The sequence below is a fragment of the Rhinoderma darwinii genome, chromosome 5 (assembly GCF_050947455.1).
Source record: "Rhinoderma darwinii isolate aRhiDar2 chromosome 5, aRhiDar2.hap1, whole genome shotgun sequence".
In the NCBI taxonomy this organism is placed as follows: Eukaryota; Metazoa; Chordata; class Amphibia; order Anura; family Rhinodermatidae; genus Rhinoderma; species Rhinoderma darwinii.
Window position 1 is genome coordinate 266,512,804 of NC_134691.1, and position 12,277 is coordinate 266,525,080.

At 38.8% G+C, this 12,277-nt stretch overlaps 1 protein-coding gene across 1 annotated transcript in view; it reads left to right on the plus strand.

Annotated features, from left to right (window-relative positions):
• The first annotated feature begins 8,849 nt into the window (after positions 1-8,849).
• The window catches only part of TMEM108 (transmembrane protein 108), a 205,620-nt gene continuing 202,192 nt past the window's right edge, over positions 8,850-12,277 (plus strand). The window contains exon 1 of the mRNA XM_075828595.1: positions 8,850-8,987. The gene's annotated coding sequence lies outside the window, so the exon portion shown is untranslated. The remainder of the gene's footprint in view (positions 8,988-12,277) is intronic.

The window sequence follows — 12,277 nt, forward strand, 5'->3', positions numbered from 1 at the left end:
AAGTCCCTGCCTTGCTGCAGGACAACTGTCCCGTAGTATAATCATGTTTACAGTACGGGACAGTTGTCCTGCAGCGAGGCAGGGACTCCTAGCATCGTACATAAGTATGATGCTAGGAGCCCGACTCCCTGCACTGTGTTCGGTCCGGGACTTGCGGCCAAAATACGTCCGTCAATTACGGACGTAATTAGTGTGTGTGCACATACCCTTATCAAAAAGTATGAATGAAGGTTCTGGATTTAGATAAAAGAAATGTGGTCTAGAATGTTTTACTGTATTAATAGTGATATACATTTAGCTGAATAATAAGTATTGATGGCCAAGTTGGAGTCAATGGCACATGAGAGCTAGACTGAGCCAAATTCTGCAGCAGGAGTGCACAGAACAGGGTCTATGGCCTTGGTCCTACATTGTTAGATTGTGTTGCTGGAAGGGGATACAAAACAATTTAAACTGAACATACGTCATGAAATCAGAACGCACTTAATTTTCAGGTAAATATAATTAGATAAGATTTTTTTTTTTTCTGACAGATAATTGTGGCATGCTCCATCAGATGCTGCCTTACCGATGTATTCTTCCCTAGAAGCATTGAAGGGTGACCCAACCCTTACGTTCCAAGCAAAGTTAGGGTATGTGCACACGACAATGCCAAATACGTCTGAAATTATGGAGCTGTTTTCAGGAGAAAACAGCTCCTGAATTTCAGACGTTTTGACAAGTGCACGCGTTTTTCGCGGCGTCTTTTACGGACGTAATTGGAGCTGTTTTTCATTGGAGTCAATGAAAAATGGCTCCAATTACGTCCCAAGAAGTGTCCTGCACTTCTTTGACGCGGGCGTAAATTTACGCGCCGTCTTTGACAGCGACGCGTAAAATGACAGCTCGTCTGCACAGAACATCGTAAGACCCATTGCAAGCAATGGGCAGATGTTTGCCGACGTATTGGAGCCATCTTTTCAGGTGTAATTCAAGGCGTAAAACTTTTATATACTTTTCAGGTATATATTCTTCCCCAGAAGCATCGCTTATTAGTGATATGGTGCTTTACAGAGGCACATGTGGGACTGCAGCTCCATTCAAAATCCTTCTTATTGTGATCGTGCAGTGAGGAGGAACAGGTGTTGGGGCCCCCATTCTAGAGATCGGTAGGGGTCCCATCAGGGAGTGGGCAGCGATCATAAATTTTTCACCTATCCTGTGGATTGATGTCAAAAGTTGACTGTGGGGAACACCTTTAACCCCTTCCCGTCGTAAACAACTTTCAGATTTTAATTTTCGTTTTTTCCTCCCCACCTTCCAAAAGCCATAACTTTTTTATTTTTCTGTCGATATAGTCTTATGAGCACTTGGTTTATGCGAGACGAGTTGTAGTTTTTCATAGCGCCATTTATTGTGCCATATAATGTACTAGGAAACTTTTTTCTTTATTATTTGTGGGGTGGAAAGTGAAAAAAACAGCGATTCCGCCTTTGTTTTTTGCGCTTAGTTTTTACGGAATTCACTGTGCAATTAAAACAACATGTTAACTTTATTCTGCGGGTCAATACGATTACGGTGATACCAAATTTATATTGTTTTTTCAATATTTGACTACTTTTACAAGTAAAAAACTAAATGTAAAAAATGTAATTTATTTTGTGTCGCCAAACTCTGAGAGCCATAACCTTTTTATTTTTCCATCAATTTAAGTGGTATGAGGGCTTATTGTTTGCAGGATAAGCTTTAGTTTTTAATTATATCATTTTGCGGTACATGCAAAGTTTTGATCACTTTTTATTCAATTTTTTTAGGGAGATGAGGTGACCAAAAAATAGGGATTCTGGCGTTTACAATTTTTTTTTACGGCGTACACCGTACAGGTTAAATAATGATATATTGTAATAGTCCAGACTTTTACGGATGCAACGATACAAATTATGTTTTGTTTTTTTTTAGTTTTTTTTACTATGCTCTAGGGGGAAAATGGGAAAAGGTTGTTTTTTTTTTAACTTTTACTTTTTAATAATTTTTTTACATAAAAAAAAAACTTTATTTTACTTTTTTTACTTATTTTTACTTATTTTATTAGTCCCCCAAGGGGACTTCAACCAGCGATCGTTGGATAGCTTGCACGATATACTGCAATACTAATGTATTGCAGTATATAGTCTTTCTGACAGGCTTCTATTAAGGAGCACAAAGATGGCAGACCTGGGGGCCTTCATTAGGCCCCTAGGCAGCCATAGCAACCATCGCCGCGCTGCAATTGTATTGCAGGGGGCGTGATGAGCTGCTAGAGGGGGTTGCCCCCCTCTTTCTAACGATTTAAATGACGCTGTCACTATTGACCGTTGCATTTAACGCAATCCTGCTCGTTACTGTGAAGTGTCGGCTGTAACATACAGCCAACACCCGCATCGTATGGAGCGGGTTCACTTTTATTTGTAAGGAGAGTAATAAATCAACCAGACACCTAAACTAATTCAGACCTCAGACCAAAATACTAAATTAATTCAGACCCCACATCAGACCGCTAAATTCATTTAGACACCAAACCCCTAAATTAATTCAGACCTGAGACCAAAGTACTAAATTAATTCAGACCACACATAAACCGCTTAATTAATTTAGACCCCACACCCCTAAATTAATTTAGACCCCAGACTAGATGCCTAAATTCTATTAGACCCCAGTTCCCAAAATTAATTTAGACCCCTGACCAGACTCCTAAATTAATTATGACACCAGCCAAGAACCCTCCATTAATTTAGACCATTAAGTTTATTCAGACCCCAGTTCCCAAAATTAATTTAGACCCCTGACCAGACTCCTAAATTAATTATGACCCCAGCCAAGACCCCTCCATTAATTTAGACCATTAAGTTTATTCAGACCCCAGACCCCAAGTTCAGACTCCAGACCATTCTTACCGCTCCCAGGTCCACTTCACTTCCTGGCCAGCATCAGGACCTTGTAAGCACTGCCGCACACAGCCTTGATTGCCGGACGGCAGGAGTTCTGCCACTGACGTCGGCAGACCTGCCTTCATATATGCATTAGTGGAAACACTGCCCTCCTCCAATGCATCTATGACATCGGGTTTGCGTGCAACTTGTCCCAATCGTCGTGGAACCCTAAACGTGGACCTATGGTCCCCCAAGGTTCTGCGTTTACCTAGGTGGGAAAAACTAAGGCCCACATACATCTGGAGCGGACTCTACATGTAGCACCAGTGTTGATCTATAATGGTGGTGATACCAACCTACTTTGTTGAACAGATGGAATTGTTTTGTTTGCTAGGGCAGGAGAGAAATAGTGCACTGGAGAGTGGGTAACAGGGAGACTTTTTCTAATGCGACTTTCCAATTTTAACTATCCAGCTACAGGAATATTTTCAATTACATGCAAGTGAGGGTACTTCTGTCACATGATTACTTTATTACTTTAATTGTAAAGGAGTGATCCATCAGCCAATGATCTCTCCCCCTTTCCTAGTTACTAGTAACAATAACACATATCCTAAATATGATCATGTACATGAGGCCTTAATACAAACACAAAGGCAGAGATTTATCAAAATTAGTCTAAGGAAATAGCGGAGCAATTGCCCATTGCAACCAATCAGGTTGATACTTTCTAATTGATTGCTATGGGTATCTGCTGCATTTTTGGCTTGAAAAATTCCCCCCATTGTTTGTTCATTAAGCATATGTTGGGGGGGGGAGTGAGTTATGAAAACTGGTGCAAATCAATAGTGGAGAAGTTGCCCTTCGCTACCAACCAGCTTTTGGCTCCCATTTTTCAGAGGCCCTTTTGAAAATAAAAGATCCAATCTGTTTTGTTTTAGTGGCAGCAGCTCCACCTAAAAAAACTGAGCCAAAAACTGCACAAAAAACTGCATCAAAACTGTGTGTGTGATCCTGACTTTACAGAGGTCAGTGCAATATATGTAATCCAGCAGCAGTCCATGTATCTGCAAAATGCCGGCAATACTGCAGGAACTGCTTCAGAAAATCTGCATAGTTTGGCTTGTAAATGGAAAACAAAATGTGCTGCAGCACAGTGTCAGTGCCATGGTGCGGGCAGAGAAGTGGACTCTTTTAATTAGGCTCCTCAATGTTCTTGACAGATTTATGCAGAAAACCGGTCATAAAAACAAATGGGAAATGATTAACAAACAGTACAGCAGATTCCCCAGAATAGTAAGAATTCCCAGCTGGATTCCATGGGAATAATTTCTCTAACAATTAGGTGATTACATAATAATACTTTAATGCCAGATCTGCGGCTGTTAAACATCAATTTATAATACTAGGGGTAATTGATTTCTCTTGGGTACAGAACAGTGGTTGATCAGACTCCTATGTTTTATTACATGCAGCAGCTTTACATGAGCTTATAATATATTCTGACAAAGTATTTTAGTAAATATTCAGTATACATAGGGGGAAATATATATTGCTTATATCTCTGGCCATCTTCATACCGTTAACCCAAAAAATCACTGGAGATATATTAGGCAGCAACTGTACAGTTAGTTCTTGAAGTTGATGTGTTGGAAGCAGGAAAAATGGGCAAGTGTAAGGATCTGAGCGACATTAACCCCTATCCGTACCACGACGTACTAATGCATCGTGGTGGGGGTGATGTTTGGAGTGGGCCCACCTGCTAAGCCTGCTCCATACAAAGCAGGTGTCATCCGGGATTAACGGCCAGGAACAGCAATCGCGCTGTTCCTGGCCATTTAACCCCCTAGATGCTGCGATCAATCACGATCTCAGCATCTAAGACGTTAAAAAGAGGGGGGCACCCCCTCTGACAGCTCATTGCAACGCGATCGGGGGTGTCGATTGTTGTCAGGGCAACCCAGGGGCCTAATGAAGGCCCCCAGGGCTGCCTTTCTCCATCTCCTGCTAAACCCTGCAGAAGCCTGTAAGAATTACAATATACTGCAATACACTAGTATTGCAATGTATTGTACCAGCGATCCAAATATCACTGGTTCAAGTCCCCTAGGGGGACTAATAAACTGTGCAAAAAAAAGTTTGATAAAGATTTTAGTAGTGTAAAAAAACACACACGCATATATATGTACATATATACATATATATATATATATATATATATACATATGTATATACACATATATATATATATACATATATTTATATATACACATATATATATATATATATATATATACACATATATACATATAAATATATATATATATATATATATATATATATATATATTAAAAGTTTAATAGTGCCATTATTCCCATTTTTCCTTTAAAGTAATGTATCACCGCATCCGTAAAAGTCCGAACTATTACAATATACCATTATTTAACCCACATAGTGAACGGCGTAAAAAAAAAATTAAAAAGCCAGAATCGCCGTTTTTTGGTCACTTCATAACCAACAAAAAATGAAATTAAAAGTGACCAATACGTCTCATGTAGCCCAAAATGGTACCAATATAAACTACAGCTTGTCCCACAAAACATAAGCCTTCATACTGCTGAATCGACGGAAAAATAAAAAAGTTATGGCTGTCAGAATGTGGTGACAAAACACAAATTTTATTTTTAACAATTAGTTTCTTCCTTGTAAAAGTAGTAAAACATAAAAAAAACTATATAAATTTGGTATCACCATAATCGTATTGATCGGTAGAATAACGTTAACATGCCATTTTTACCATACAGCGAAACCTGTAAAAACTAAACCACTCAAAAGATTGATGAATCACCGTTTTTTATCTTATTCCACCCCACAAATTATTTTTTTACACATTCCCAATACATTATATGGTACAATAAATAGTGCCGTGAGGAAACACAACTCGTCCCACAAAAAACAAGCCCTCATATGACTTTATCGATGGAAAAATAAAAAAGTTATGGCTTTTGGAAAGTGGGGAGGAAAAAAAATAAAATAAAGAAAATGGCTGTGACGAGAATGGGTTAATAAGGTCAAAGCATCCCCAAAGCGCAGGTCTTGTGGTGTGTTCCCGGTATGCAGTGGTTAGTATCTACAAAAAATGGTCCAAGGAAGGACAACCGGTGAACCGGTAACAGGTTCATGGGCACCAAGGGCTCATTGAAGCACATGGAGCATGGAGCAATGGGGGAAGGTGGCCTGGTCTGATAAATCATATTTTTTTTTTACATCATGTGGATGGTCGGGTGCGTGTGCATCACTTACCTAGGGAAGGGATGGCACTAGGATGCACTATGAGAAGAAGGTTAGCAGGCTGAGACAGTGTAAATCTCTGGGCAATGTTCTGCTGGTGGAACTTGGAATCAGATGTGTCATCAGTATACCTATGGCATTTTTTGAACTATGCCGGAGATAATCATGACAGGAGGGCAGGTTGTATGTGAAGAGGGCCATAGCCATGCCACTTTTCTGGATACTTTACAAAACAGTCAAGTGTAAAGTGCCTTAAACACATCCTCAAGACTTAATTCACACCATGTCCTTGGTGCACGTCTAACATATACAGTGGGAAAATAGATACATTATATACGTCAATGTGACTCTATGCTTATTAACAGCAAAACATATTCCAAAGAGTGTCCTTTGGCATACGCTTGGCCGGTATACTCCACTACGCTTTCAATACAACTGTACATAAACTAAGTATACTGAAGGAAATGGCATACGGTTGCATAAATTTAAAGCACGCCTCCAGTGGACCTTTTCAAATGGCCCGGTCGAACGCCATCTGAACATAGTCTAATTTGACGCACACCATAATCTCTATAAAACTCCCCGCCATAGTTTTTAGATGACACAATTCATGTTAAACGTATCGAATGTCACAGATCAGTGGTCCGCAACCTCTTTTACTTTGTCAGCACACATTTAAATTTGAGAAATGGTCAGTATCCAAAATTCAGAAAGAAATATTAAATGTGAAATAAGAAGAAAATAAGACAAAATGACTGATACATCTCATATTTCAGCACATCTGCCGAATGTCGGATGTTCGTATACACCTTTTCTCAGAGAGCTTTGAGCATTTAGTGATTCTTTTTTTTATTTCAGTCAATCTGTGCTGTGTGAATATGTTTCTATGCACCTAAAAGCCATAAGGCTACTGCTTTTATTGTCCAACCTGTTTTAGATACAGTATACAGTATTTAATTTCCATTATTGCATATAAATTTTCCCTAGAATTGTTTTCATAGTGGAAGACAAAATCATTTTCAGTTTGTTCTATACCCCATAAGGAACCCAATCTCAGAACAGCTCAATATGGTTCAAATTTGGTGATTGTGTCAACCAGTCCATTATAGACATACCACTTCTTCCCTGTTTCTTGACCAGTTTTGGTTTAACTTAGAAGTATGATCATCGTCCTGCTGCATTATGAAAGTTACACCATTCATTTGCTGACCACAAGGAGGTGGCATGATGTTGTAGAATAGGGTGGTAAGCTTTGGTAAATAGTGGTAACCTTTTTGGTTCTTTATTCCTTGCACTTTGTGTAATATGCCACTTTAGCAGTGCTAATGCAGCCCCAGACTATTGCATTTCCTCCGCTTTGCTTGACAGAAGGCATCAGGTAGTCCTCCTATATGCATTCATTTGCGATATGTCTCTTACACTTATCCACCATATTTATTTTCCTGTCATTCAATTTCCAATTTATGCATTATTTTGCTCATTTTAGCTTTTTCGTGGAATGTTCAACTTTAAGTCCAGCATCACACAGTGGTATTTTTACTGTTGCAGATCATTCTGGTATTGGGAGTGTAGTATTTAAAGATAAGTACACTAAACCTAGAAGTGAAGGAAATTAGTTTTAAAAAAAGAAAAATTTGCCGACAAGGCATGTCTGCAGGATTTTTTTGCAGCTCCTGAAAAAGCAGCCTTTTAGAAATTTTTCAAAGTACACTGATATTAGTTCCCTGCTGATCCCTTCCATACTTGGCTAACAAGTGGCTGAGAGGTGGGGCTCAGATAAGGGGTGGGATCTGTTGATACAAATAAGAATAACTATATCTAGATTCATATTTGTGTTTATATATCGTATAGTATTTGCTATTCGCTTGGTGCTGTACTATGATTTTGAGTAGATTTGATACCATTTTCTGTGATTTGTTTAACATGATGACATCACTGCGGTGGGCATCCATCACGTGTGATGACGTCATGTTACAATCATAACACAGAAACAGTTGAACCCTAAGAAGCACATCAACAGGGGACCAGAGCGAAATGTAAAAAGTTATCAAATTATATATTAAATCTTTATATATGGGACAGCTTTTTGGGTTTTATAAGACCCCTTTAAACTCTAGATAACACACAAGCAGGCAACTTGGAGCTGCTTAGTCTGTTGATATACATGCGGCATTTAACCAGTGTGTTTAATGTGAATTATCTAATGACCAAATACATGTCATTCTTAGAGGATTGCAATAAACCATCCATAAAATATGTCGGATCATTTTGTTAACGGTTTAAGGGATTTTGCATAGTTATAAGAAGCGCAGTGAACATTATACTTACTAAGCTTTATCATTCTTAAAAGGTTCATTGCTTTACATTTACCAGCTTTATATTCAACAAGTGAATTCTGTCTAACACACGTACTAACGGCATCTCTCAGAATATGATATTATCACTGACATAAATGACTGCTGGTATCAGCAGATGCGACTCAGGTCTGCCAAGTGACTGCATCTTGTGGTCTAGTCCAAACAAACGGGGGCGACAAAGCCCCTGCTCCCAAATGAAGCAGTGTAGGATCTTAGCATCTCCCTAGGCTGCTGTAGCCAGGACTATTCTGTGCAATGATTGGCCGGATCAGCTATGTGATTCATCCCAGACTACTGGATCTATTGGTCTCCCTCAGTAGCAGACTGTGCTGGGGGAGGTTCAGCCTGTGCTGTGCTGGATGCAGAGCTGAGACTGATATATAGAAGGACAGCAGCTCACATACTGGAGTGGCTTATAGACTATTTGGAGAGCTTGCAATTCATGAGAAAGGTAAGATTTTTAATCAGCTTCATGACCATAAAATATCATTAATATTAATCCTTGCATGAGAAGCATTTTTTTTTTATATTAGAGATTATGTGCTATGTTATGCCATAGGATTAATGTCTACAAAGGAATGCACTGCTGCTATCTGTTAAAGCAGCAGGTTAGTAAAGTGACATTAGTTTCTTGGATTCCGATTCTACAGATTACATTTGTTACAATGTGTTTAGCATTATATCATGTCCAATGCAGCTGTGATATAGTCTATGTTGCATGTAATAGAATTTTATTTATATGTATGGATATGGTATGGATAACACTAGCTATAGCTGTCTATATATTGACTACAGAATGCAACAATGGTATTAGGTGACATTCATAAGACGCCTGGGGGCTTGGCTACCATATAACTCTGTGTATTCAGGGGCCTGGGATACTTATTGATAAGCCAGCTAGTACTTATACGTCGATATAATCCTATAACCGAATTTTTTATATGTGTGTGTGTGTATATATATCTTGCATTTCCATTTACAATAAACTGCTGCCTGCAGCACTTAATACTGCTATACTGTTGCATACAGGGTGCACCAAAATTGACATATAGCTTAGTACAGTTAAATCTTTAAAATTACAAACTACAACCCCAATAGTCACCGGCAAGGACCATCTTCTCCATGTGTTATTATAAGAACAGATGCCACATCTTGCAGGCTGATCTCTTAAATTACATTAAAGATACATTGACATAATCCTAAAGACCTAATGCCACTGCTTGGTGCTAGTAAAAACACTCATGTAGTAACTAGGCCATTGGTAAGTGGTTACACTATTTAGGTTTGGTTGTTTAACTGTTTAATGTAGGAGAAAAAAAAGAAAGGTTGATGTTCTCAGGATGACAAAGGGTTAAGGATTGTTTTAAAACACTTCACTTAGAGGAAATGATGTATGCTAATGTTCTTCTGTTATAATTGATCCCATAACCCGCTGGCTGATGGAGGAGATGGAGGTGTGGTTGTATAGGTGGCAGTATAAGTACAGGGTTTTCAGTGCAGGCAGCAGCATAGGTGGTGAAGCAGGAGGCAAGATTCAGCACTGGAGCAGTGGACAGCTCCTCTCTCTCAGGGTAATCTGCAGAACCCAGATACAGATATATACACAGTCCATAGCCTGGAATCTTATGACTCAAGAGAGGAGGGGGCTGGGTTACCAAGGTGATTTCCTGACATTAGAATCCGAATAGCTGAAGAATAAAGCTGTAATCAAAAGATAGGGCAAGAGATAACTATGATAGAGCGTAATGCTTAATAAAGGCCACATCAACATCTGATCACTCAACATGGCAATTTACATGGCAGTGACTAAGTGACCTTGAAAATGCCCCCCTATGTGCCCTGGACACTTACATTGTAGAATACTTGCTCTAAAACAAATACTGCCCATACATATAAATATTCTAAAACAAAATTGTGACTAGGATAATTCTTTTATGATATATATTTTTTTCAAAATAAACTTTTGATGATCAGAAACATCTGTCCCGTCTATAGAATATAAAATATGTAAGTTGTCTAAGCACATAGCTTTCAAATACTATAAGAAGGAGACAAAAGCATCTAATATGATGTTTGTAATCCCAAATAAACTGAATTGGGCAGAACTAGTTGTGTAAAACACTTGAGCTTCAGATGTAGCAGAGCAGTTAGTGTGACAGACACAAATTTGTCTTATGAGCTATCTGTGGATTTTCTATAGGATTGCATGGAAAGGAATGGAGCTATTGCAAAATGTTCTTCACATTTAGGTTTTTTTTTAGTTTTTTTTTTATTAAGTTCAAGTGATTTATACATTTTTCTCAACATATTCCATCATAGCTATCGTTGTTTGCTACAGAAGTCTGACCCATTGCTTGCTCAGATATATACATGTAAAAATCTATAAGGATCTATATAAATCAATAGATCATGTGCATGATCTAGCACCATCATCCCTCCTACTTGAAGTGCTACATATTGGCTGCAGATTAGCCCACAGCACAGCTAAAATATATTGATTGGAAGTTAGAAAGACGACATTGGCAATCTGCAGTACTACAGGAGTTACTGGACCACAGACATTTTGTCATTACATTATTTTATTGCTCACTTTGCTGAACCTATCAGATAATGACTTGTTTCGATTAAAGGTGTCAACTTTATGTGAACATTGATGCTTACTTCTTCATGGCACCACAAATATGACAAATAAGAGCATTGGTTACATGATAAATTTCACAAACAAGTAGCAAACTTCCGTGCGAACTGCGTGATTCGCGCAACAGCTGTCAAAAGGATGAATGTAAACAGAAAAGCACCACGTGCTTTTCTGTTTACAAACATCCAAATGGAGTGTCATAATGATGGCGGCTGCGCGAAAAGCACGCAGCCGCGCATCATATGCTGCTGCCACACGGAGCTGTTAAGTGGCTTTTAAATGCCACGCTCGTGTGAATCCAGCCTAAGAGCAATTCGGGAGTTCAAAGTACATTACTTCTATGCTCTTGGTTGTAGTTTACCAAACTCACTTTCTTTAGCAACATGGGAGAGGCCATTACAGAACCTCACAATCTTCTTTAGAGTATGTTCACACGCAGAAGCAAAATACATCTGAAATTACGGAGCTGTTTTCGCCTGAAAACAGCTCCTGATTTTCAGACGTTTTTTAGCAACTCGCGTTTTTCGCGGCGTATTTTACAAACGTTATTTGACCTATTTTTGGGTATGTTCACACGCACTGTTTTCAGATGTAATTCGGTCGTTTTGCGTCTCGAATTATGCCTGAAAAAATGGCTCTATTACGCCTACAAACATCTGCCCATTGCTTTCAATGGGTTTTACGATGTTCTGTTCCCACGAGGTGTAATTTTACGTGTCGCTGTCAAAAGACGGCACGTAAAAAGACGTCCGCATCAAAGAAGTACATGTCACTTCTTGGGATGTTTTTGGAGCCGTTTTTCATTGACTCCATTGAAAAACAGCTCCAATAACATACGTAAAATAAGCCACGTGTAAAATTACACCTCGTGGGAACAGAACATCGTAAACCCCATTGAAAGCAATGGGCAGATGTTTGTAGGCGTAATAGAGCCATTTTTCAGGCGTAATTAGAGGCGTAAAACGCCCGAATTACGTCTGAAAACAGTGCGTGTGAACATACCCTAAGTCTCTGGTACCACAAAGAATCTTAATGAAAAAAACTTTTTAGACCGAGTTAATAATATATTTAAAGTCAAGCTCCACATTGGACAAACATCAAAA